The sequence below is a fragment of the Cyrtonyx montezumae genome, unplaced genomic scaffold (genome assembly GCF_038088225.1).
Source record: "Cyrtonyx montezumae isolate F1298 unplaced genomic scaffold, pur_monq_1.0 scaffold_36, whole genome shotgun sequence".
Lineage (NCBI taxonomy): Eukaryota > Metazoa > Chordata > Aves > Galliformes > Odontophoridae > Cyrtonyx > Cyrtonyx montezumae.
Genome location: NW_027072041.1, coordinates 13,324,127 through 13,350,971, shown reverse-complemented (window position 1 = coordinate 13,350,971; position 26,845 = coordinate 13,324,127).

Below are 26,845 nucleotides of genomic sequence, written 5' to 3'. Positions count from 1 at the left end.
AAAGCAAAGGAAAGTCACGGAATTTCTTGATGCAGAAAAAAAGATTGTGACCACTGACATTCACTTATGTCATAAATGTTTATGGAGACCAAACAGTGGGTGTGAACACAGTGAGGTAATGCATGGTGCATTTCAGCAGTGGTGACAGTGATAATGTACTGGTATGTCAGTAGCGAAACATTCAGTTGTGTTTGAACTCAGTCCTGCACTCAGAGACATCTCCTGTTTACATAAAGAAAATCCTCTAGCAGGAGCTCAAGACTTTCTGTTTCTAAAAAATGTGAGGAAGCATGTGCTCAGCAGAAGATTGGTAGAAAGGGCAGACAAATCCTTTGAGACTATCCATAAGAGTTGACCCTACTGAGGACAATAAGATTTCTTTGTATTTATTCCTATGGAAAAAAAGGATTTTTTTCAGCTCAGATGCAGAAAGATGGTGCTACCTGGTCAAAGGAGAGCCTCCTTCTTAGTGACACATCTTGAGCTGTTCTTGAGGTGCTCCCATGCTGCCAAGCACACTCATTCGCTTATCCAGTTAATTGTAAATCTTCCAAGGTGACAAAAGTTTCCCTTCTCCACATGATTGTAGGTGGAAGTTGTGGTTTGAATGCGTGTAGAAATGATATAAAAGGAGTGGATTCTGAAAATACAGCTTAGATATTCTACCTAAAGCAGTTGGAATTTGGGGACACCTTTGGTGATACAAGTGTGATTGCCTCTCTAAAAACCTGGAAGTATCATCTGGAAGAAATCACTGGCACCTGTGAAGCATTCAGATATGTTGGCAGTGGGTGGTATTCCCCTTTGAGTATTAATTCTATATTCAGTCTGAGGCTAGCATAACTTGTAGTAGACCAGAATCACTGGTCTCCCTGGTTTAATGGATTTTTAATATGTCCTTAACTTTTTGTTATTTTAAAATTTTAAACTTTAACACTGTTTCACATCATTTTCTGTGTTTTGTAGAATCCGCACTCATTTCCCTTTCAGGCAATGCTTCAAATTAGCTTTTACAAATAAATTAAAGAAAAACTTGAAGTTCAGAGTTTATAGTTTCATTGCTTCTGTTATGGCAGATTTTAGACTCATAAGTCTAATATTTCACTGACTCAAGATTCTGCGTAAATCTACGTCTCTCCTTTTTTCTTTTGATAGATGTTAATATGTTTTTATACTCATCTATCTTGCTATATTACTCCATTATTATTACTTAATTGCACTGTTATGAAGCCCAGTGTCATTAACATCCAACCCTTGACAGTAAAAGCAAAGTTGAAGGGTTTGCAAGGTATATGGAGGTGACTGACCCAAATGTTCAATCTAATTTCCCAGAAACTTATGTCTTGTTTGTTCCTTAATGCCATGCCACAGCTAACCCAAGTTTAAGGTGTCAGAGTAGCAAAGCATTTTCGCCTTGCTGCATTCTGTTAGCAGAGGAACATAAAAAGCAGAATATAAATGCTTCTCCAGTTTGAGTGTAATTCCTCTATGCTGATGGCTTTCCTCTTGTTTTCTTGCAGTAGTATGAACAACCCCTACCACGTTAAAATTTCCATTACAGACAGAATATTTATTATTAATGGTCTTAGAAAGACCTACTACTCATCAAGGGATAGCATGTGATCAGAGAGGAACTGAATTCCAAGAAGCAGTTGATGAGACAAATGTGAAATAAAAGGCAGTGGTACAGGGGGATCGTGATTTTTTGAGTTTGGATCACTTCAGTCCACCTGCCAGAATTCCCACAATACTTACCTTGAGACTGGTGTTAATTCTTCTTCCAAGCTGTACATCATTGTTGTGCATACATCTGCCACAGATACTCTCACAATTTCCTCTAGGTTTATGATGTGGTGGTGAATACAGCTGCATATTGCTGCTTATGCAGAGAGTAGTACATTATATGTTAAAAAGTAAAACCTGTTGTAAAGGAGGTCACAAAACTGTTTTTCTAACTTTTAATTAGATTCTGTCTGCTTTTCCCTTTCAAGCAGAATTCTTGAAAACTAAATTTGTAATTTATTTCTAAATTTCAAGATAAATTCTGCAAACTCACAAAATTGTACTTATTTCTAATATATAAAATATCCTAATGTACTGGTTTGTTTTACTTTAACTGAAAAAGATGTTAAGTTCCGCACTTGGAGGAATGGTTTTGAGGAAAGTTTAAAAATTCAGCTGTGGTCTATCAAGTACTTCTGTGAGAATTTGCAAGAATGTTCAACTTAAAAGCACAATAACTTATTGGTGACATTCATTACGTTGAACTTATTTTATTATCAGAAAGGCAATATATCCGCATTATGCATATATATTTAGATCTAGGTAAGAAAAAATGTTTCTAACTAAGTTTAACTCTCAAATCATTTTTATGAGCTGTCATTTTTCACCACTAGACACCAATTTCCTCAACTTAGCAACTAATGATTTCTAAAATGAAAGAAACAAGTTTGAAATGCACTTGGACATAAATTCGTCTACCCTTTGGTCAATACTAAAAAATACTGTCAAAGTACTTACAATACTAAAAGTACTGACAAATCACAGAATCAAAGAATATAGGTGTTGGAAGGAATCTCTAGAAATCATCAAGTCCAACCCCTCTGCCAAAGCAGCTCCCTAGACCAGGTTGCACAATGCAGTTTTAATGCATTGTTTCACATCACCAAGTTCATAGGAAAGAGCAACACATTGTATACATATATTATTACAGCCTTTAGTTTGTGAAATATGGTTATCCAATAGGTAAGTCTGCATTATAGTTTAGTATTACCAAAATAAGAATCTTGAATTGTTGTATTTGAACTGATAATCATGGGACGCTTCAAAAATTGAATAATTTCAGCTGTTTGACCCTCTAAATGTTTTAGAGGTCACTCCATGTGTCATAGAATAGTAATATTCATCTAGCAGCAAAAGTAGTGTAAAGATGACATTGCTAATTAGTCCTGAAATAGTTATTTTTTTCTTGGTACAAAAGGTCATAATATGTTTGTGTGCATACTTCCATCTCTCAGATGTCATCTATTCAACTTCTTTTCTACAGTTTAGGGGAGTACAGGTAACATTTCACAAGCTAAAGTTAACTTCTGTATTCTGATAATGGTTACTGCTATTGTAAAGCTGCTGTTTTAAAAACAATAAAGACTGTTAGTTTGAATGATTGTCTGGCCCAAATACCTGGATAAATGTTGCAGATGACAAAATTTGTGGTTAAAAGGGTGAAATTTGCTGTACTGGGAAGTAAAGGTTCCTTCTTTAATCTCAGTGAAGCTGAGAACTCTGGGTTCATTCTAATAACCTGGGTTCCGTGGTGTCTACAGCACATTATGGTTACGTAGGGGAAGACAAGATGGACCTCACAGGAAATGGAGGCAGGAATACAAATTCTAGAGTTGTTCCCCAGTGTGCACATCAATTAAGTAATTTAAGATAATAAATAAAAATTAAAAAAAATAGCTTGTGTGGAAATGTTATGTTTGAACATAACTGTAAAAATTTCATTCATGTTCAAACATAAGGACTCTCATTTGAAGAAAGGAGTATGTTTCAACACATTTGAATGTATGTTGTCACTAAGGACAAAACATTCTACTCTTCTGTGACAGCTAACAGTTTTTTTCCTTTTCAAGAACTTTTCATTGCATTATAAAAGTAAATAAATAAATAAATAAATAAATAAATAAATAGATAAATAAATAAATAAATGCCACGCATTCTCAAATAACAGCAGGCACAGAAACAACTTCACAAAAATCTAATTCTATAACACCTCAATTTCTGAAGCCATTGTGCTTTTCTGATATGAAAGCAATTGAATAAAATTGCAAGATTAAAAAAAATAAAAACAAAGATTGTAAGCATACAAAGATGGAACAGAAAAGGACTGTCTCTCACTGTGTTTACTTGTTTCTTGAGTAGAGTGCACAAGATTCTGGCTTTGACTCCCACAGGTGAAACTGAAAATTTAATAAAAATAATTGTAAGCGAAACAACTGGAAAATAGTATTTTTAGTAGACTCACAATTCAGAACTTTTTCAAACAATATTTTTAATCTTTTCCAATTATATTCCCAACTGTTTATTGACATAAAAAAATAAGATCTAAAAAATATGATGTGATACATTGAAGAAAATTTAGTAATTAAAACAATGAATATGTAACTTCACTTATAGGAAGGAACACAAGTTCTCTGATGCTCCAAAAATAAGTTATTCTGCATTGGCTTTGCACTCCATTTGATTCATATACTCACATTGTGTTCCTACAACACGAATACAACTATACTGAACTAATTTCAAGTTTTACAACATTGTAAAACTGTTCCTGCATTTTCTTATTATCTGAGTTGATGGACTAATTAGTAGCAGTCAAGGTTACATCTAGGCATTCCAATAAAAAATGGTTCTAATTGCCCCAAGACTGAGGATAATTCAATTACGAATCTTTTCAATTTGATACATTCCTTTCTTCCTAAGGAAGGATTATGTTGATGGATTTCAGGTAATCGAACTGGGTGGCTTAGGAGGGGCATTAAAACATCCTTCCAGCTTTAACTAATGTGATTAAGTTTTATGAAGTTTGTTTTTCTTCTTAAAATCTTACAGAGGTCAAGTACCCATGTGATACCTTGGAGCAGTGGTTGAGAATTTGCTTAAGATGAGGACAAGGTAGTAATCTCTTGAAATGTGCTCATTAGCTCTAAAAAGATTTGAAAAAAAAGTTTCCCACATCACAAAATCTTAGTTAATAAATTAAAAAAAAGAAAAAAGAAAAAAGAAGAGAGAGAAAGAGAAAGAGAGAGAAAAGAGGAAGAGGAAGAGGAAGAGGAAGAGGAAGAGGAAGAGGAAGAGGAAGAGGAAGAGGAAGAGGAAGAGGAAGAGGAAGAGGAAGAGGAAGAGGAAGAGGAAGAGGAAGAGGAAGAGGAAGAGGAAGAGGAAGAGGAAGAGGAAGAGGAAGAGGAAGAGGAAGAGGAAGAGGAAGAGAGAGGAAGAGGAAGAGGAAGAGTGACTGGGTGACCAGACAGGTAGATGAGGGAAAGGCTGTTGATGTAGTCTACCTGGACTTCAGCAAGGCCTTTGACACGGTCTCCCACAGTATTCTCCTAAGGAAACTGGCAGCCCGTGGTGTGGACAGGTTCACTCTTCTCTGGGTGGAGAACTGGCTGGAGGGCCGTGCCCAGAGGGTAGTGGTTAATGGAGTTAAGTCCAGCTGGCGTCCTGTAACGAGTGGTGTCCCCCAAGGGTCAGTTTTGGGGCCCATCTTGTTTAATATCTTTATTGATGACCTAGATGAGGGAATTGAGTGTACCCTCAGTAAGTTTGCAGATGACACAAAGCTGGGAGGATGTGTCAAACTGCCTGAGGGTAGGGAGGCCCTTCAGAGGGATTTGGATAGGCTGAACAGCTGGGCTGAGCTAAATGGGATGAGGTTCAATAAGACCAAGTGCCGGGTCCTGCACTTTGGCCACAATAACCCCATGCAATGCTATAGGCTTGGGGCAGAATGGCTTGAAGAATGTAGAGAGGAAAAGGACCTGGGGGTGTTGGTTGATGCTCGGCTCAACATGAGCCGGCAGTGTGCACAGGTGGCTAAGAAGGCCAACAGCATCCTGGCCTGTATTAGAAATAGTGTAGCCAGCAGGAGCAGGGAGGTGATCATCCCCCTGTACTCAGCTCTGGTGCGGCCGCACCTCGAGTACTGTGTTCAGTTTTGGGCCCCTCACTACAAGAAGGACATTGAGGCCCTGGAGCGTGTTCAGAGAAGGGCAACAAAACTGGTGAGGGGCCTGGAGCACAAGTCTTATGAGGATCGGCTGAGGGAGCTGGGATTGTTTAGTCTGGAGAAGAGGAGGCTCAGAGGAGACCTTATAGCACTCTACCACTTCCTGAAGGGGGGTTGTGGTGAGGAGGGGGTAGGCCTCTTCTCCCTGATAAGTAATGACAGGACGAGAGGGAATGGCCACAAGTTGCGCCAGGGAAGATTTAGATTAGACCTCAGGAAGCATTTCTTTTCTGAAAGAGTGGTCAGGCACTGGAATGGCCTGCCTAGGGAGGTGGTTGAGGCACCATCCCTAGCGCTGTTCAAGAAGCGTTTAGATGAGGTGCTTAAGGACTTAATTTAGTAGTTGGGTAGAGATAGTGATAGGAGGATGGTTGGACTAGATGATCTTATAGGTCCCTTCCAACCTTATGAACTTATGAACTTATGAACTTATAAGAGGAAGAGGAAGAGGAAGAGGAAGAGGAAGAGGAAGAGGAAGAGGAAGAGGAAGAGGAAGAGGAAGAGGAAGAGGAAGAGGAAGAGAGAGGAAGAGGAAGAGGAAGAGGAAGAGGAAGAGGAAGAGGAAGAGGAAGAGAAAGAAGAAAAAGAAAAAGAAAGAAAAAGAAAAAGAAAAAGAAAAAGAAAAAGAAAAAGAAAAAGAAAAAGAAAAAGAAAAAGAAAAAGAAAAAGAAAAAGAAAAAGAAAAAGAAAAAGAAAAAGAAAAAGAAAAAGAAAAAGAAAAAGAAAAAGAAAAAGAAAAAGAAAAAGAAAAAGAAAAAGAAAAAGAAAAAGAAAAAGAAAAAGGAAAAGAAAGAGAAAGAGAAAGAGAAAGAGAAAAAGAAAAAGAAAAAGAAAAAGAAAAAGAAAAAGAAAAAGAAAAAGAAAAAGAAAAAGAAAAAGAAAAAGAAAAAGAAAAAAGAAAAAGAAAAAGAAAAAGAGAAAGAAAAAAGAAAAAGAAAAAGAAAAAAGAAAAAAAAGTCTAACACTTTTCAAGTTCTTAGTTACTGACTCTTGGTGTAGGACAGCTTCTTGGAGAACACCTTGTTATCCATTCACAATTCCATGATCTTTACAAGGGAGATAGTCAGGTTTGACAAATATTTTGAAGTTCAGTTCAAACCTTTGCCCTGTCAGTAATCTAAACTGAAGTAGATACCTACTGAGATTGCAAGAAAAGATGTCATCAAGAAGCAGCAGATGAGAGATAAAATTTTATTTATTTATTTATTTTTAATTCCTCTACTTTAATGTTGGAAAAGGGTGTCTGTTGTACTTTTCCTTCATTTCATTGTGTACACAGTACTTTATGCCTGCATGGCTTATGCAATCACAATGGTAATTTGTATTGGAAATGCAGCAACCCTGATCTTTAAAATACCCCTAAAATACAGTATTCTTGTTGGTAGACTAGTTTGCAACACAAAAGTGGCTAGTACACATTCAGTGACCACATACATCATATCTTGTCAGGAAATATGTCCACACATTTTGGAACACAGGACTCTTTAGTAATGTCCCTGAAATTATCCATACACACAATTGATAAATTCTTAACTCAGTTTTTAGACCTGGAGTTACCAATGCCACCGCTGAAGCTGGAGATGCTCTGGAACAGTAGGGGATACTTGCAGAGATCTCTGCCACTCCCACAAATTCAACCATGTTAAAATTTGCAGTTAATTGGTGTGGTCTGGTTCATGTTTGCTTGTTTACTTGCCGTGCAAATTATTAAATGTTTGAGTTTCAGCCAAAACATTTAATGAGCTTACTTCTTACAAACGAATGAGCCTGTAGTGCTGAAAATACATGCGTCAACACCTGCTAAGTAAGGACTTTAAATACTTTGAGGGAGGGACAATATTTTTTAAATCTGTTGAGGCCTAGCATGAAGGGAAAAGAAATTAAAAAAAGAGAGTGGAAGAGAGAATTCAGTAACACACATTAAAAAATATATATAGATATATATATAAACGCTGCAATAAATAAATAAATAAATAGAAAAAAAATATATGCCAGATTTGCATCTGATAAAGTATTGAGAATTCAGTACTGGAGTATTTGGAGTACTTCAGAGTGTGGAGTATTTGGAAAAAAAGTGTGATCAACATTTTTAAGTCAAAGTATCAGAGAAGCAGTTGCAGCCACTATCTGTTCTTTATTTATCCCGCCTGGCAAGAGATAGAAATGTACACAATTAGAAAAAAGATCACAGTGGAACAATTGTTCTTAGTGTACCGAGGTGCAACTACTTTGCCTGGAGTGAATTGTTTTTCTCTCAGGGAGAATTGCTAATAGACATAGCACATTACTTTTAAGTCATCTTGCAGTGGTCAGAGTGGTTGTAAAACAAGCTGTGTACAGCTTGATGATTTTCAGCTTCTGTTCACTGCTAAAGTAGTCCTACAAGAATGCAAAAATTCTCTGATTTGGTCCAAAATCAGGCACTGCTCCTTCCCTCTGTAATATTCATAATGCCAACTTTACATGCTAGTGAAAATGAAAAATCCCTTTGATTTTCTTTCACACAAGGTTCATTCTCAAATCAGAATTTACTGCAGCAGGTATTTCCTTGGAACAGAGGATCAGATAGCAAACCATTCTTTTTGCAGTCTTCTGGATGGGATCACCTGAGCCCTTGTTCAAAAACTTGATCAACTTCAGAAATTGCTACCTAAATTATTCTTTTTTCTCTGCTATTTTCAAATGTCATGGGGGAAAAAAATAGTTCACACAAGTCTAAATCTAATCAGGATTAAAGTTATTTGTTGACTTATTAGCAATGCATAACTCATGGGCAATCACTAGAATACACATTTAGGATCAGGATCAGTAATATGTGTTTCAGTGGGAGGACGATTTTTTATCATCTTCAGACTTCTGTGATGTTGAGGGTTTTTTTTTTTTCATTTTGTTTTGTTTTTTAAATGGGTTCATTCCCAAATACTATTAGAAACATGGAAAACTTAGGAAGCAGTATTTAAAAAAGTGTGATATTCACACAACCATAAATCACAGAATCACAGAATTGTAGAGGTTGGAAGGGACCTCTAGAGATCACCGAGTCCAACTCCCCTGCCAAAGCAGCTCCTGATGCTCATGTTCATGGATGAGCTCATTTCTTCTTTTTCTCTGGTGGGGTAGCATTTATTTTTTTCTGTTGTAACCATGGAAGTAATAACATTTCAGTTTTCACTCCCTTCCATGTTCTTTCTACCATCCCTGCAGCTGTTATTTTACAATTGCAATTATCACTAATGACGATGCACGTATCATCCAGAAAAATCATTGGATTGGACACAAGGGAAGGAGCAACCTTAAGATTATCTGGACAAGGCATTTCTGTCAGGAGCTGCACAAGGGGTGTGTGTTCTGGGCAAAATGTGTAACTTTTAGAGGGTGATGTTGTACTTTACTAACCTGCAATAAGCTTGTAATATATCAGTTTTCATCAACATTAAGGAGTAACATCATACATCAGATCTTGACTGGGCACATCGCACACAAAAGATCTGTCAACTTCTAAAAATTCATATTATGACTTTCTCTTTTAAATAAGTAAGGTTTGGTTAGAGAAATTTACATTGTGTATTAAGATAATGGCTATATGGTCAATATTATGTCAGAAAAGAGGAAGGTAGTAAGAAAGGTATAGTAATTAAATCTTTTCTTTCAATTAAAAACTAAGAAAAAGGTTACATTTAAGAACTAGGGTATTAAGTAAACATATTTTTGATTGATAAAGATGAAAACAATGATTTATATATTTAAAGTAGAATTGATTTAATTGCCTGCTCATGAGATATTTACATTTTTGTGTTCTCATTTGTTGTCTTCGTTTGTCTTGAGAAAGCAGAATTGTAGAATCTTGAAATGGCTTTTGGTGGGCAGGGCTTCACACCCCCCAGCTCAGGTTGCCCTGGGCCCCGTCCAACCTGGCCTTGAGCACCTTCAGAGTTGGGGCACCCACAGCTTATCTGGGCATCCTGTGCCAGGGCCTCACCCTCCTCGGAGTGAAAGATTTCTTAACATCTAATCTAAACCTCCTCTATTTTTGTTTAAAACCATTCCCCCTTTCTCTTATCACTATCTGCCTGTGTAAAATTCTTCTCCTGAAGTCGTGCAATTTCCTACTCTGCAAAGATGTTTCTATTGCCTGAGAAAACACATAGTATCAGATCTCCAAGTAGATTTTTTAGAGACCTTGACTTTGTGTGGCTTTGTGAGGAGCTTATCCTCATTTAAAACATTTGCTCATTCAAAATTTCCATCAGTGTAAAGCATTTACAGGATTATTTTACCTGTTAAAGTCTTGCTTCTGATCATGGGGTTAAGCCTCGGGCAGAGTTGAGAGCATGGAAATGATAAAACTTCCAGTAAAATTTCTGGATCTCAAATTAAATGCATCTTACAGCACTGCTGGAAGCAGGTTCCTCCCATCTTCCCATATGCTTGTTCTTTTTTATTTAAAAATTAGCCACCTCATCGTAATGACCAAGCCAGACACGTATTGCTATCTTTGCTTTATTATCCCTATCTAAGGAATTCATGCTTATGATCCATTTTGACTTATATAGAGTCTTTGCATTAATTAAATTCACTTCAGACTAAAGTTATTCTACTTGACTTTATAAATGTGCCTTAATTACATGAATAGAACTATAGCCAGATCACTGAATCAGTGCGGATTAAAACATCATTCCACAGCCAAACAGAAACATGTTCCCAATCACTGCACTTGAATTATTGTTATGTAGCTTGGGGCTTATATTAAAATCACTGAATAATTGCAATCAGATTATTATAATCAAGTACAGGAGCAGTAATTACAGGTTACAGTCATTTTAAGCTGCCCTGGAAGTCCTATATACTGATCATATGCATATTAAAAGTTTATGTTAGTGATAAAATTAATGAACAGGATTGTAAGCTCCTGTCTATGAGATAGGTGTCACATATCTTACTGTAGAGGGAGTTGTATTTTGCATAGCAAGGACATTTTAGCCAATTTACATGATTTCTCGTGCTCACATCAAAAAGTTATCAACAGAAGTGGGTACACTAGGAGGAGAGGAGGGAATGACAACATATACTTTCATAACAGTCTATTTTACTTGATCTAAATTTGAGTGCTATTAAAAAAGTTATCATATCCCACTGCAAGACTTCATCAGGAGCATCCTTAATAAACTGTAGCAGTTTATTATACCCACTAACAAGGGCAGTGGCCAATGTGGAAGGGACTGCACAACAAGTTCCTGGAGAAGATGGTCACCAAATGGGTAGCGAAGCAGCAGCGTCAGCTTACAAGACAAAGAGCTTGTCCATAACCTCCTTTTCTAGAGGTTTGTTAAGCAAGATGACTGTTTAACAACAGCTGAGGTCCTGCAGTAATGAGATCCACCAGTTCACCTGCTGGGAACTCTTCTTAAGGATTATTTCTAGCTGTGACCACCAACCACCACCAGATGATTCCCTGGGATGTGTAAGAACAATGGAAAACTGTGATGTCTCTGCCAGTCGCGGGTGATTTTCCAGACTTCTATAAGGAAGTGGGTTGTTCTGAGCACCAGGAAGGCTCATAAAGAGGGGATAGGAATGGATAAATGAACTCACTGATGCATTTCACAGAATTCTTCTTTAAGACATGGCATGCAGCAAAACTTCATGCCATCATGGTTTACAGTATCACCATTAATGAAATTTATCCCTGCAAAAAGGAGAGGTGAATGGGTTTTCACTTGCAAAGCATAAGATCAGTTATTTACAGAAATTGCTGACGTGCACTTCACCTCATCCTCATAGTACAGATTAAAGTATTACGTTTTCCTTCAAGAAACCCACTGTGGGAAAATAATTGCTATAAGAACTTGATTTGTTAAGAAAAAATAAAATAAAATAAAAGATAAGCCTAAAATTTTAAGCTGACTGCAGAGGTCAAGAATGCTCCCATAATGTAAATAATCACAGTTCTAATACTGCTGAAGTACACCTATGGCTTCAGACAAAAGGTATTGCTTTCTTCTCAAGCAGGGCAACAAAACTGCTGAGGGGTATGGAGCACAAGTCTTATGAGGAGCGGCTGAGGGAGCTGGGATTGTTTAGTCTGGAGGAGGCTCAGAGGAGACCTTATTGTACTCTACCACTTCCTGAAGGGGGGTTGTGGTGAGGAGGGGGTGGGCCTCTTCTCCCTGATAAATAATGACAGGATGAGAGGGAATGGCCACAAGTTGCACCGGGGAAGATTTAGATTAGGCCTGAGGAAACATTTTTTCTCTGCAAGAGTGGTCAGGCACTGGAATGGCCTGCCTAGGGAGGTGGTTGAGGCACCATCCCTAGCGCTGTTCAAGAAGCTTTTAGATGAGGTGCTAAGGGATTTGATTTAGTAGTTGGGTAGGGATAGTGATAGGAGGATGGTTGGACTGGATGATCTTGTAGGTCCTTTCCAACCTTATGAACCTATGAACCTATAGAATCAGCATGAACAGACACCTAGCAGCACACACAAAACACTGGGTAGATCATCCAACGGTGGGCTTGGCAGAGGACTGAAAGCTTCTAGCAGCAGGAAGGGGAGGCTTACACTTTGTTCTCTCATGCTGAGTTGCTGATTTCTTTCTAAAGGCCTGTGGTTTCACCATGTGGTGAGAGTCTTAAAAAGTGACATTTAGATAAGCAAAGAGTTGAACCTGAGTGATAGATACTGAGATATTGGGTTTATTATTTCTGCCTCTTGAGTTCTGCTTCTCTAAATACATATTTCACAGGTATATGCCAACCTCTAAAGAGTGGATGTCTAAGATGCTTTTCCTATCAGAAAGAAAAGGAGTTGTTGATCCCCTGAAAATAAAGTTTTTTTCCATCATTTAGGGTGCCTGATCAGTACTGTCACTTTTCATTTGCTTGAGGTCTCACAGATCATACTTGTGTTTCAAGGTAGAAAAGGGAGAAGACAGACATGCAGGAGACAATTGTTTTCAGGTGCGGGAAAAAACTAACTCCAGTGAACTAATTCAAAAGGCCTTGATTGGAGAGAAATCTCTCTCTTCCCCATTGTTTTGTAGAAGAAATTAAAAGATAAAATGTCCAAGAACTGAACACAAATATTAAATTTCAATCTGTCCAAGGATGTTTTATATATATGTTCATAAATATGAATCCTAGGAAAACACTGTGTGTTGCATAGCCAAGACAGCATGAATATTTATTTTTGTATGTGCACATTTCTTTTAGTTATATGCAAAATAACCATGACCACCTGCAGGTGCTGTTAATATACAATTAATGTATGATTCCATTGGAGCTGCAAAAAAATCTGAAGACTGAAAAGCCATCACAACAAAATAGCCCTAATGAAATCCCACAAAATCTGTATTTTTTTTAAATTAAACAAATCCTTAAGTAGTTTCTCTATAAACTAGCTGAAAATGAAACAATAAATTGTTTGATCAAATTATGACCATGCTATGATGGCAAAACAGAGGTTTTCTCTAATGATGCAGCTCTTTTGTCCCAGTAAATATTATAAAACTGTGTAAGTTTTATAGGTTTTATTGAAATTAATATCTAGCAAAGATAGCAGCATTGAAAGTCCAGGTCCTGAGTATAAGGCATATCTTATTCTCTTCAAGTAGGGCTTGTGAAGTTATCCCAATGACATCTGCAGTTATCTAGCTATGGGATTTCACTAGCTTATTAAAAATAATTTAAGATCGGAATACATTTGTAATGCCATTATTTCTTTTGGAAAAATGATATTGAATCTCCTATTGTGAATTATTTCACCAAGGAACACACAAGGATGCTGAGAGGCTGCCTGGTGATACACTTCAATATGACATAGTTCAATATGAGCATTTCAAATTTAAACTGAATACTGAAACAAAATTCAATGAGCATTACTTATTTTTCATCCGTTGTCCATATCAATACTAGTCCATATCAATATTGTGCATAGCTAGAGTGTGGGCTGCTCAGGTGACAAAGGAGCAAAATCTTGTAATTTTCAACACCTTAAGAAGCTCACAAAAAGTGTAAATAATTTGTGATTTTGTGTGTGTGTGTGTGTGTGTGTGTGTATTTGACTCCCCACTTACATGAGTTTAACATGTATCTTCAAGGTGAAAATCAGTTTATCTGGGCTATGTTTCAAACCATAACAGTATTCAAAATGAAGCTTAAATTATGGCAAGACCGAGTTATGGCATACAATTGTATGCATTTTGATATATCAGGTAAACACAGTCTAAAATGTTTGCATAAAAAAATGCAGCTATGCTTTCTGTTCTAATAAATGAATTTGAGAATAGTCTTCAAGATTTTGAAAAAAAAAAGATATATATACATATATATATATACATGTATATATATGTGCGTGTGTATATATATATACCCATATACATTGTCTGCAAATTTTTAAATGGAAATTATGTAGAGTTGCAATCAGATGTTCAATTCCAAGAAAAAAAATTGATCATGTCTCTTTATTACACTTTTATAAGTACTGTCTGACCTGAGATAAACTCCCTTTCCTTCACAGTCACACCTTATATTCATATCATCTCCTTTAGGCAGTACATGCAGGATGAGACAGCTGACTGTCCCCCTCTACTCTGCCCTCACAAAGCTCCTGTTGGAATTCTGCATCCAGGTGTGAGGCCTCATGCACAGGGAAGATGTGGAGCTTTTGGAAAAGGTCCAGAGGAGGGACACGAAGATGATCTATGGGCTGGAGCACCTATGTTACAAAGACAGGTTGAAGGAACTAGGCTTGTTCAGCCTGGAAAAGAGAAAGCTGTGTGTAGACCTCATTGCAGCCTTCCTATATTTAAAAGCTGTTTATAAATATGAGTTTTTACAAGGGTAGATAGTGATAGAAATGGGACAAGACGGAGTGGTTTTAAACTAAAGGATGGGAGGCTTAGATCAGATGACAGGGGAAAGTGTTCTACTGGGAGAATGGTAAGGTGCTGGAACACACTGCCCAGAGAAGTTGTGGATGCCATTGTCCCTGGAGGTGTTTAAGGCCAAGATAGATGGGGCCCTGGGGAATCTGATCTTCTACTTAATATAGTGGCTGGAAACCCTGGCAGGAAGGTTGGAACTTGTTGAATCTCGTGGTCCCTTCCAATCCAAGACATTCTATGATTGAATCATGATTTTAAGAGTGAAGCGCAGGAAGAGTAGATTACATCAAAATGCCCTGACAAACATCCTGAGACCTCACTAAGAATTGCAACCACTTCCATTAAACTGATTGAACTGGCACATCAGTTTCACAAAAAGAAAGTCAAATATCCCACTACTTTTATTTTTTATTGCCCCAGTTTCTATAGTCAAAAATATTGTTTAAAAAGAAAAAGTTCTGTTACTTGTACACATTAACTAAATTATATATTTATATGCAGACCAAGACAATTCCTCCCACCTTTTGGCTTGTATGGGCTGAGTGAAGAATTACTTTGGTTTGGGAAGAACCACTGTCATGATGGCATGGGGCAGAAAGTAAGCCGCGGTACAGACTGCTGGGCTGCACACGGCCTATAGGCCACAGGTTGGACATAGTCTACCCTAGACCATATCCAAATGCATCTTAGAGCTCTTATTCAAAAGCAGGCCTGAGCAACTTTGTTTCTTTATCATAGAAAATTGCTCCCAGTTTCTATAGTGTGAAATTGAGATGACCACACTGCTTTCAAAATTGAAATTGTGAATGGAGCAAAATATGTATGTATATATTTCCTTTTTAACATAAAGGGGATTTGTACGTCTTATTTAGCAGGGACCTAATTTAGAATCCATCTTAATTCTTCTTAAAGTCCGTGGTCCACGAATTAAGATAACAGCCAGTCGTTATCTTAGATATAAGTTATCTTTCAACACAACAATAAACATGATTGAAGATTAGCTCTGCCACTCTGGAGAAAGATGGGAGAGGGGAGGAGACGGAACACTGAATCAGTACCAGACTTTAGGAGTGGCTTTAGAAACTATGCCACAAATGTATCTCTCACAACTTTAATCTTTTAACATTTCACTGTGTTTTCAGTGTGGTAAAGAACAGCTAAAGTTAGCAAAATAATTTGGAAGTTATATGAAAAGAACAAGTGGAAAAATTCAGCAGAACAGAGTTCCCAATGAATCTGAGTACTACTGATTAAGCTAGATTTTGAAATGTTAATTAGTTTTACACTTAACAGCTTGTCATTGTCTAAAAGGGCACAAGAGCAAACCTTCTAAAGTGAAGGCTGAAGAGTTTTTAACTCCTTGGTGACAGGAATTGATGTGTGTTCCTTTGCTCTCAGTAGCACTATGAGCAGACAAGAATTAATTAGTTTTGATGATCAGTATGATAAAAGAATGTAAGTATCTGAATTAGTTAGCAGCGGCAAGATGGAAAAAGAAATATTTAGTGAATGAAGATGTAAATGTTAGTTACTGTCTTTAAGCTAACACTATCTCCTTTATCTGAACTGAGAACTTTTCAGAAATATGAAAACATCTCCGCATAAGAATAATGTCTAACAGCACTGCAATTGCTTTACCCATTTTAGTGACATTTTATGGTATTTTAAGTACTGTGAAATATGCAGAACTGGAAGGGATTTGATAACGGTGATGCAGAAATGAGTTTATTCATTAAATATTTTAATAGCTTTGAAATCATTTAGGATTTAGAATGTTGAGGGGAAGAGGCAATAGCCCTAAACCTATTTTTCCTTGTATTTTTCTACATTTCCAATGAACTAATATCTGACAAAGAAGAAAAAAAGTGACCATATGAGCATGAAATGTTGATCTACCTTCATCTTTCAAAAGCTCCTCCCTCTGACCTCACATCACATCCCTGGAGCATGTTGTATTGCTGCCTATTTTGCATGTGTTTCTGCAGGCTTGATTCGCCCAGTCTTTAAGTAGAGCAAATTTCTTGTGCCTGAAGTTCATGTACATATTTTCAGTTTCCAGGAAAGTGCAAAAATGCCACGTTAAATTTGAATTAGACAAACCCATAAACACTCAATTTAGGTTTCAGGTTGGCCACCAAGCTCAGAGAGTTTGGCAAAGCAAATGCAGCATCCTCCCACTGTCTGTGCTATGGGAGTGATATGTTATCTCGTGGAAGTTGTCTTGGCTTGCCCCTGTCATTTGCTGAACACCTTCCTAGATTACTGCAATATGCATTTGACAGATTTAAGCAAAAATAGAAATTCTTTTACTGGTTCAGGTTTCTGTGTGAAGACTTCAACCAGTTTCAGTTTACAACCAGGCCAAATTGTTTCCGAATTTAGAGTTTGGGTTGTAGATTTTCTCCTTCCTTTCATTCTGATGTTTTTCTGAGGGGGAGATACTCAAGAAGCGTCAATGCTTTAATGGAAAATACTACATATCCCCTGAACTCATAGCATTGTATTTTTTGTTACATGTATTCCCTCCTTCAGTGAGGTTTTGAAATTACTAAACTCTAAGTGAACTTTGGATAAATTATGGACTTTGGTGCCTTTGAAAATCAATTTCACTTTTTCCTAGAAAAAATCAGTTAAGGGAAATGTGCCAATCTTAATCATATAAATATATATATAAAGTTAACAAAGGTTAACCGTACTCTGTCCAGAAGATCAAAAATTTCAAGTCTTTATTCTTCTGCATGCATGCTGGCAATGGAAACAACAAAAAAAATACAAACAAAAAAAAAAAAAAGAAAAACTGGGAAAGGCTTTAGAATGTGCAGAAGCTGCATTATCTATGTACAATGTGGTTATAATACTACATTGGTCAGCAACTGTAATGTAAAAGGTAACGTGTAAGAGTTTTATATGCTTCTCAGAACTATAAAGGAAGTGTGAGTGGATTTTAAACATTTTGATTAGCACCACAAAGATTTTAATGCTTAATTTAAACAGTTTGCTATAGGGCAAACATATTTGGTAGACAAGTAAAATGAAAGCATGGGCATCAGTTTCCCTGTTTTCTATTAAGTAATGTTGCGAAGTAAGCAGAAGTTAGATTCAGATATCAGATAATTATCTCCACACTATGTGTCACAGTAAATAATTTTAATTGGTTTAACTTCAGGGACCATTACTGGCCTAATTAGAAACAATGAAAAGGCTACAAGTATTAGGAAATATCCTGAAGGAATGAGAACATTAGCAATTCTGTCAAGCCATTTTTAAAATAGTACACAGTAGCAGTCACATTTCAGTAAAAAGCAGATTACTTGAAAGGTGCTTTTATGAAAACAGTACTTGTGGGTTTGTAATAAGAGAAGTTGATGGGTAAGCACGGAGATTTTGTAGTGCTTGACATCTATTATTACTATTAGAGATACACTGGTCTTATTTTAATTGCTGCTTTTAGAGACACATTACCTTTGTGCTATGCAAGAGTTGTGAGAGCTTGGGGGTAGTGAGGAAGCTGGAAAACTCCCCATGGCACACAAGCTCACTCTGTTAAAGGAAAAAAGAAATGGTAAAAAAAAAATAGCAGGTTGTGTGGAGTTTGGAAGGATGGAAAGTTTAGAAGACTTTCATCAAAAGTATCTGTCAGCATCCTTAGTACTTCAGTGGAGCTGTGTACATAGGACTTTGGGGATTTTCACACCTCAGCTCTCAAGTTTTTGAATCTTCCACAAGTATCCACACTCCAAAAACAGTCATGAGACAACAGTCATGCACTAAGTTGTTTCTTGTGGTTTGGGCACTTCCAAAGACTCATGTGCCTAGAGCAAACTTGGGTTTATTTAGCCACTGCACTTGATATCATAAAGTCACAAACTCACATAATAGCCTGGTTTGGAAGAGACCTTAAAGCCCATCCAGTTTGAACCCAAGGTGGATCTGAGGGAAAGGTACCCTAGAAGAAGAATTGAAGCCCCTAAGATCAGGCTGCATGGACATTTGATGCTGAGCAGGACAAGCCGCTCCAGAGGAACACCTAGAGGCAGTTGCACCCATGGGGGTCCACAAGCACTGTGCCAAAGCCCCTTCCTGTCCTTTCTTTTCAGTGGGGTATCAGGTTAAGTTTATATTTCATCTCTGGAAAGAAAATAGGAGCAACCAATCTCAGGATTTCCCAACACCCAGGTGTTGACATTGACATGATACCCCTGAGCCTTTGCTATAAGGAGGAACAGCCCCAGATCGCTTCTCATGGGATGCTCCAGTCAGCTTAAATGCCATTCACTGGAGTCTTTCCTAAAGGTCCAGGTCTCTCTTGGAGTGGGAAGCCCAGAACTGGGCAGAACTGGTGGTGTGGTCTCACCATAGCCAAACAAAAGGGAAAGGGTTTTTCCCGTATCACTGCTATCCTCAGGCTGTCTCTGGAGCTTAAGTGTCCAGCTGCAATTCCAAGCAGCACCTTCCAAGGATGTTTCTGGCTCCTAGACTGCAGTTTCCAGGATGGTAGTAGACATTTTCTTCCGCCAAAGTTTTAGGAGATATTTTCCGTCACCCTTAGGACTTCACTCATCCATTCCTGTGCTGTGTCCTCCAGGTGAGGCTGGGCCCCACACTCAGAATTGAGACCTAATGTAGTGTCACGCTTGGTCTTCAGTGCCAGGCTGCTCCTCTGAGGTTCATCTCAGCCATTCATATTCCTTGGTGTCCCACAGTGACCTAAAACAGCTGCATCCATTGCACTCCCACCACCAATAGAGGCTGTGGGGTCACTGGCAGGGGCATCTGGATGGACTGTGCTACACTCAGTGGGGTAAGATCCTCCAGAATGAGTGGGAAGATGCTCTCTCCTGATGCTCTGTGGTCTGTAGGAACTCCCCACAGGATCAGCGAGCCAAGGGGAGCATGGCACTGGGCTCAGGATGGCAGTGATGAGCCAATGGCAGAGTGGGCAGTCTGCCCTGGCGTAGTTCTGGATGCAGATCCTGAAGTATCTGTGTGGGCAGGGTACAATGTGGGCCTCAGTCAACAGGCAGAGACAGATGGGACATGTCTGCTCCTCAGGGGTCTCCACTGGCTGTGTCTGCACGTCCTGGCTCACATCCTCAGCTGTCAAAACAATGGAGGTGTTCAGATGACAGCCATCTCGTCAGTTTACACGTTTTCTCCCATCTTACTTGCTAGTGGGCTGAGGGTGTACATTTCCTTGGATCTTTCTTTCCTGGCCAATGTACTTCTGGTAGTCCTTCTCCACTATCCTTGCCAAAGCCACCTCCAAGTGTGCTTTGGAGAATGTTGCTGGCTCAGGATCTTACTTGGAGAGCTGCTTTCTAAGATGGGGATCCCCACTAGTACCTCCAGCTGTTCCTGTCCATGGGCAGGACATGGGCATTTCTCCTTGTTAAAATCCATGAGGTTCTCATCAGGCCATTTCTCCAGCCTATGCAGCTGTAACAGACATTCCTTCCAGTTTGGGATCATCAGTGGACATGGTGAGAATACACTCTGCCTCATCATTTAAATAATTCTTGAGGCTGTTCTACAGGATTGAACAGGACTGATCTCCATGATGAACCTGCAGGAGTGCTGTGGTTCTCCCAAATTCAGGCAGACCTGCAGTCCTGTAACAATATGAGGGGACTGCAGGCATCTCAGCTTTTCATTGTTTACACATTTGCCAAGGACATGCCTGGAACCATCACCCAATTGCAGATGAATCTGCTTAATGGCACAGTTATCGACACACCACAGGTTTCTGTGCTTGCCAATGGTTCTTCCAGACATATTACATCTGATGCTGTCATTTGCAAATATTCAAATGAACATTTTCACAGCCTCACATCTCAGGCTCATCTCTCTGCCTTGGGTCCCACTCCCATGGCCTGGTGTTGTGAATCACCATAAATTAATAGTCTGAGATTTTATTATTTCTATCTCTGATGTACTTGAAGATCCTACCACCACTACAGCTCCTACTACCACTAAAGCTCTCAGTATTCTTAAGAATCATAGAATCATGGGTTTGGGTTGGAAGGAACAGTAAAGCCCATTCAGTTCCAACCTGCAGCCTTGGACAGGGTAGCCACTCACTTGATCAGGCTGTCCATGACTCCTTCCAACCTCACCTTGAATGTCTCCACGGATGTGGCACTGTTTGTTTAATCTTTCTGCCTCTTAAGGATTTATTAGTCACTGGCCCCTTTCCGTGACCAAGAAGCACCAGGTGAGTTTAAATTGTACATTTAAGAGACCGTGCTAGGGAAAGAAGGAAAATGTGCTAATGAATAAAAATGCATACAATAATTGCTGCATAATCTAGATGAGTTTCTCATTCCAGTCCCCATCCTCTCTCTTGCAGCATTTCGTACAATTTGCCCGAGGAGGCATAAGAATTACTACAGAGGAAGAAAATTCCTAACAGACAAAGGGGAATGAGCATTTGATGAGTGTTACACTCATGGATTATCAGTAGAGGCAGGGTTGGGAAGGACATATAGTTGTGGGGACAAACAACCAGAAAGGGAGTTGTACTGCTGGAGAGCAGCATAGAAGATTTAAGCATCACATACTGCTTAAACAACTGATCAGCACTTGCCACCACTACAGCAAACAGTAATTTTATTGCTATTTATATTAATACCTCGAGCTATACAGATGTAAAATATACGTATAATCTTTCCTCTATTAATCTCTATTCTACTATTAACCTGTGGGTATTCACAAACATAGCCAAAAATAAGTTTTCCTGTGTTGTTCATCTAAATCTTAATAATATTCAATGACATTTTGTTCTATAGGCAGTGTACCACCTAATGAGATAACTCCTTTTGAATTTTATCTGGTTTCAGCTAGCATTATTCTGTTCTCATAGAAGAGCTTAGTCTACCTTTTTTGTAACTTTGCTTTGTCAGGTTTTTCCTGTCCCCTGCTAAACCAATCAGTTTTAATCCTTGCAGACTCTCTGCATAATATAACCTCGTTCTGCCCGAGCTCTTCTTTGCCTACCTCTAAATCATACCTTAAAGGGCCATCATTATAACACCAAATATAATGTATCAGGGTACATCATTTTCCACCACACGTTATTTTTATTTTATCTGCTGCTTCTTCTCTAGCAGCACCCAATCTACATTTTTGAAGAACATTATCTATTGAAAAAAAAAAAATCTATCGATTTAGCCAGTATTTTTTTTCTGATTGAATTCCTCATATTGTGCTTAAAATGTGAAAAAGGCCAATAGATCATTCATGAGATACAAACACAACTTGATCTAGTGCAATGGCATGAATATGAGGAAGCGCTGAAACTGCTGAAACTGAGAGTTGCTTCAGGTAATGAAAGCATATGTAAAGCTCTAATTTTGTCAGACTAATGAATACACCAATATGATCACGCAAGGCTTAAAGAACAGAATTTCAGCAAAATGGCTTTTTGTCACTGAAAGGTTGGAATGGTACCTGATATGTTTTTGCTACTTAACCTGAAAAAGTACTGCAGCAGCAGAGGTCAGAAAATACATGAGAAGGTGATTTGGGTTATATAAAAAGAGCAACAGAAGAGTTTTTCAGTGGCAGCACAGTTCTCTTCTGTGAGAGAATGTGTTCTAAAGGCAAAGTCAGCATCGTCCTGAGGCAAAAGTATTTCCAATTGAGCCAGAATATCACTCCCTTGTGTCAATCCAGTGCTTTACCCTCAAGAATTGTGTTTGCATTCTGTACATCCTTAAATGCAGAAGATAATGTACCCCATAATTTCCTTGATAACGGTTTGCTATTCTGAAACCTATGGTAAATGATGGGAAAAAATAACATTGTGCCTTTGGAGAAAAGATCCTTCTGCTAAGAGTAACACCTGGAGTCCATTGTAGACCACATCAGGGTATGCGGTAGTTGTGGGAAGTACTGAGTTACAATCAAAAATAATTGTAAGAATATACTGGCCCTGCCTTGAATTTCATCACTCCTTTCAAAGGTACTGATGTCAAAATAAAGATGCTTGTCTTTCTTAACTAAGTCCCATTAATGTTGGATTTTGTATTTCATTCGTGTGCAGCTTACATCTGTGAGTGATTCTGCATTTTCAGGCTACATTTTTCTAAACGCTGTAGAGCTGAATCAGGGCTTATATCTTTGACTATCTCCAAGTTTCTTTATCTGTCCGAGGCAGCAGGTTTCTTATCTGACAACCTTATAATTATGGAAGCATCTGCATACTAATGATTCAGTGCTTACATAAACAAGTGGCCTTGGAGAAATCTAATGAACTAACTTGCAGGATTTGATTTTGCCTAATTAAATGTAAATGATGTTTAATGTTGTATGTGACAGGATTTCTCTGGAAACTTACAGAGTTTATGTAACCAAAGTGCTATTACAAATGCAGAGTGAGCACTGAACTGAACATCTTGAAGTTGCATGTCATGTTTTGGTTTCAGTAGTTATATATCTGTCTCTTCAAATAGAATATAGGGAGAATATTTAATATCTGGTATGATTTAAGATAGGGTGTATCAGGAGATGCTTGCACTGTGCAACCTGTGCAAGTGGCAACCTTTGAACTGCTCTCTCCTTTCTGGCAAACTATGAACTCAGACTTTGAATCAGAATCATTTGACTGTCAGACAGAAAATAAATCTTCAATGTTTATCTTTTTTCTCCTTTTCTACAATATTATGTGACAGCAATCTGAAATGTATTTGATCATTTGGTATAAACAAGGTAGAGTTGGATCATCGCTTGCTAAGCATTTGTTCCAGAGCTGAGTACGGAGGAGCACGCACACCTCAAATTCCTTATTTCTATAAATCCTTTTTGAAGGCAGAAAGTGAAAGAAAGTGGCAGGAAGTTTGTTGTTGTTGTTTGTTTGGTTTTTTGTTTGTTTGTTTTGTCCAGGATTAGAGCATGGAAAAAGCCAGTCTTCCTTAGGCTGCCTGAATGAGCTTCCAATCATTGAATAAGGTCATTACCTAGGGAAGACGCCTTGGATAAGATGATGGGAAAAGGAATCTCATGGGCAACTTTTTCCTCGCTTTCCTTTCCACTCCATGGCAATTGTTGAATGAAACCATACAACTAATTGATGCGAAGATGCTACATTGGATTCCAGGCATTCAGAATAATTAAAGAAGAAAAAGGTAAGATGGATGTCCTCACATGGTTTAATGGGAAATGACCACAACTGTCCTAGGATTTTGCTCTTCTATCTACAGATTATTTTAAGTCATGACAAGAAATGAATTTTGAAAGCATCATTCTACATCTGTAATCAGTAGCTCCCTTGAAGGATCTCAGCTGAAGTGCATCTACACCAATGCATGCAGCATGGGGAATAAACAAGAAGAGCTTGAAGCTATTGTGAGGCAGGCTAACTATGACCTTGTCACTATTACAGAAACGTGGTGGGACCTCTCCCGTGACTGGAATACTGGGATCGATGGCTACAAGCTCTTCAGAAGGGATAGACAGGGAAGAAAGGGTGGTGGCATAGCTCTCTATATCAAAGAGTGTTTTGATGTTGAAGAGCTTGAGGTTGGAAATGATAAAGTAGAGTCCTTATGGATAAGGATCAGGGGGATGGTCTTTAGGAGTGACATCGTGGTGGGGGTCTGTTATAGACCGCCTAGTCAGGATGAAGAAATAGACAAGGTGTTCTATAAGCAACTTATAGTTGTTGCACGATGGCCAGCACTCGTTCTCATGGGGGACTTCAACTTCCCTGACATATGCTGGAAATATAATACTGCGCAGAGGAAGCAGTCCATGAGATTTCTAGAATGTGTGGATGATTGCTTCCTAACACAGCAGGTGCAAGAGCCTACCAGGGGAGATGCCTTGCTAGACCTGCTCTTCACTAACAGGGAAGGACTAGTAGGAGATGTGAAGGTTGGAGATTGTCTTGGCCAGAGTGACCACGAAATGGTGGAGTTTGCTATTCTTGGTGATGTCAAGAGGGTGACTAGCAAAACTGCTACCTTGGACTTCCGGAGGGCAGACTTTGGCCTGTTCAGGACGCTTGTTGCAAGGGTCCCTTGGGACTCGCTACTGAGAGGTAAAGGAGTCCAGGAAGCCTGGATGCTCCTCAAGATGGAAATCTTAAAGGCACAGGAGCAGGCTGTCCCAGAGTCCTGTAAGTTGAGCCGGAGGAGAAAAAGACCAGTGTGGATGAACCGGGAACTTTTGTTGAGACTCCGAGAGAAAAGAAGAGTCTATGTCCTCTGGAAGATGGGACAGACTACTTGGGGAGACTACAGAGAACTGGCCAAGATTTGCAGGCAGAAAGTTAAAAATGCTAAAGCCCAGCTTGAACTTAGACTGGCTACTGCTGTAAAGGAGAACAGGAAACCCTTTTACAAATATATTAACAGCAAGAGAAAAACTAAGGAAAATTTCTCTCCTTTACTTGATGAGGCAGGCAATGTAACCACAGATGATAAGGAAAAGGCTGAGGTTCTCAATGCCGTCTTCACATCTGTCTTTAATAGACAGAGCAGTTGTCCACAGGGTACTTGCCCTGACCTGGAAGTCCGGGACAGAGCACATAATACACCCCCTGTGATCCAAGCAGAGACGGTCAGAGATCTACTCCTTCATTTGAACTGCCACATGTCCATGGGGCCAGATGGGATCCACCCAAGGGTGCTGAGGGAGCTGGCGAGGTGATTGCCAAGCCACTTTCTGCCATCTATCAGCATTCCTGGTTATCTGGAGAGGTTCCACAAGATTGAAGGCTTGCCGATGTGACTCCCATCTACAAGAAATGCTGTAAGGAAGACCCGGGGAACTACAGGCCTGTCAGCCTGACCTCAGTATCAGGGAAAGTTATGAAGCAGATGATTTTGAGGGAGATCACATGACACGTGCATGGCAACCAGGGGATCAGACCCAGCCAGCACGGGTTCACAAGTCGTGCTTGTCCAACCTCATCTCCTTCTATGACTGGGTGACCAGACTGGTAGATGAGGGAAAGGCTGTTGATGTAGTCTACCAGGACTTCAGCAAGGCCTTTGACATGGTCTCCCACAGTACACTCCTGAGGAAACTGGCAGCCCGTGGTGTGGACAGGTTCACTCTTCTCTTGGTGGAGAACTGGCTAGAGGGCCGTGCCCAGAGGGTAGTGGTTAATGGAGTTAAATCCAGCTGGCATCCTGTTATGAGTGGTGTCCCCCAAGGGTGAGTTTTGGGGCCCATCTTGTTTAATATCTTTATTGATGACCTAGACGAGGAGATTGAGTGTACCCTCAGTAAGTTTGCAGATGACAACTAGTTTGGAAGATGTGTCGATCTGCCTGAGGGTAGGGAGGCCCTTCAGAGGGATTTGGATAGACTGAGTAGCTGGGCTGAGCTCAATGGGATGAGGTTCAATAAGACCAAGTGCCGGGTCCTGCACTTTGGCCACAATAACCCCATGCAATGCTATAGACTTGAGGCAGAATGGCTTGAAGAATGTAGAGAGGAAAAGGACCTGGGGGTGTTGGTTGATGCTCAGCTTAACATGAGCCGGCAGTGTGCCAAGAAGGCCAACAGCATCCTGGCCTGTATTAGAAATAGTGTAGCCAGCAGGAGCAGGGAGGTGATCATCCCCCTGTACTCAGCTCTTATGCGGCCGCACCTTGAGTACTGTGTTCAGTTTTGGGCCCTTCACTACAAGAAGGACATTGAGGCCCTGGAGCATGTTCAGAGAAGGGCAACAAAACTGGTGAGGGGTATGGAGCACAAGTCTTATGAGAAGCGACTGAGGGAGCTGGGATTGTTTAGTCTGGAGAAGACGAGGCTCAGAGGAGACCTTATTGCACTCTACCACTTCCTGAAGGGGGGTTGTGGTGAGGAGGGGGTGGGCCTCTTCTCCCTGATAAATAATGACAGGTCAAGAGAGAATGGCCAGAAGTTGCACCAGGGAAGATTTAGATTAGACCTGAGGAAAAATTTTTTCTCTGAAAGAGTGGTCAGGCACTGGAATGGTCTGCCTAGGGAGGTGGTTGAGGCACCATCCCTAGCGCTGTTCAAGAAGCGTTTAGATGAGGTGCTAAGGGATTTGATTTAGTAGTTCAGTGGGTTGGGATGGTGATAGGAGGATGGTTGGACTGGATGATCTTGTAGGTCCTTTCCAACCTAATGAACCTATGAACCTATGACAATTGGATAAAGGGCTGAGATATATTCTGACCTAGTTTTGGAGATTTGGATCTATTTA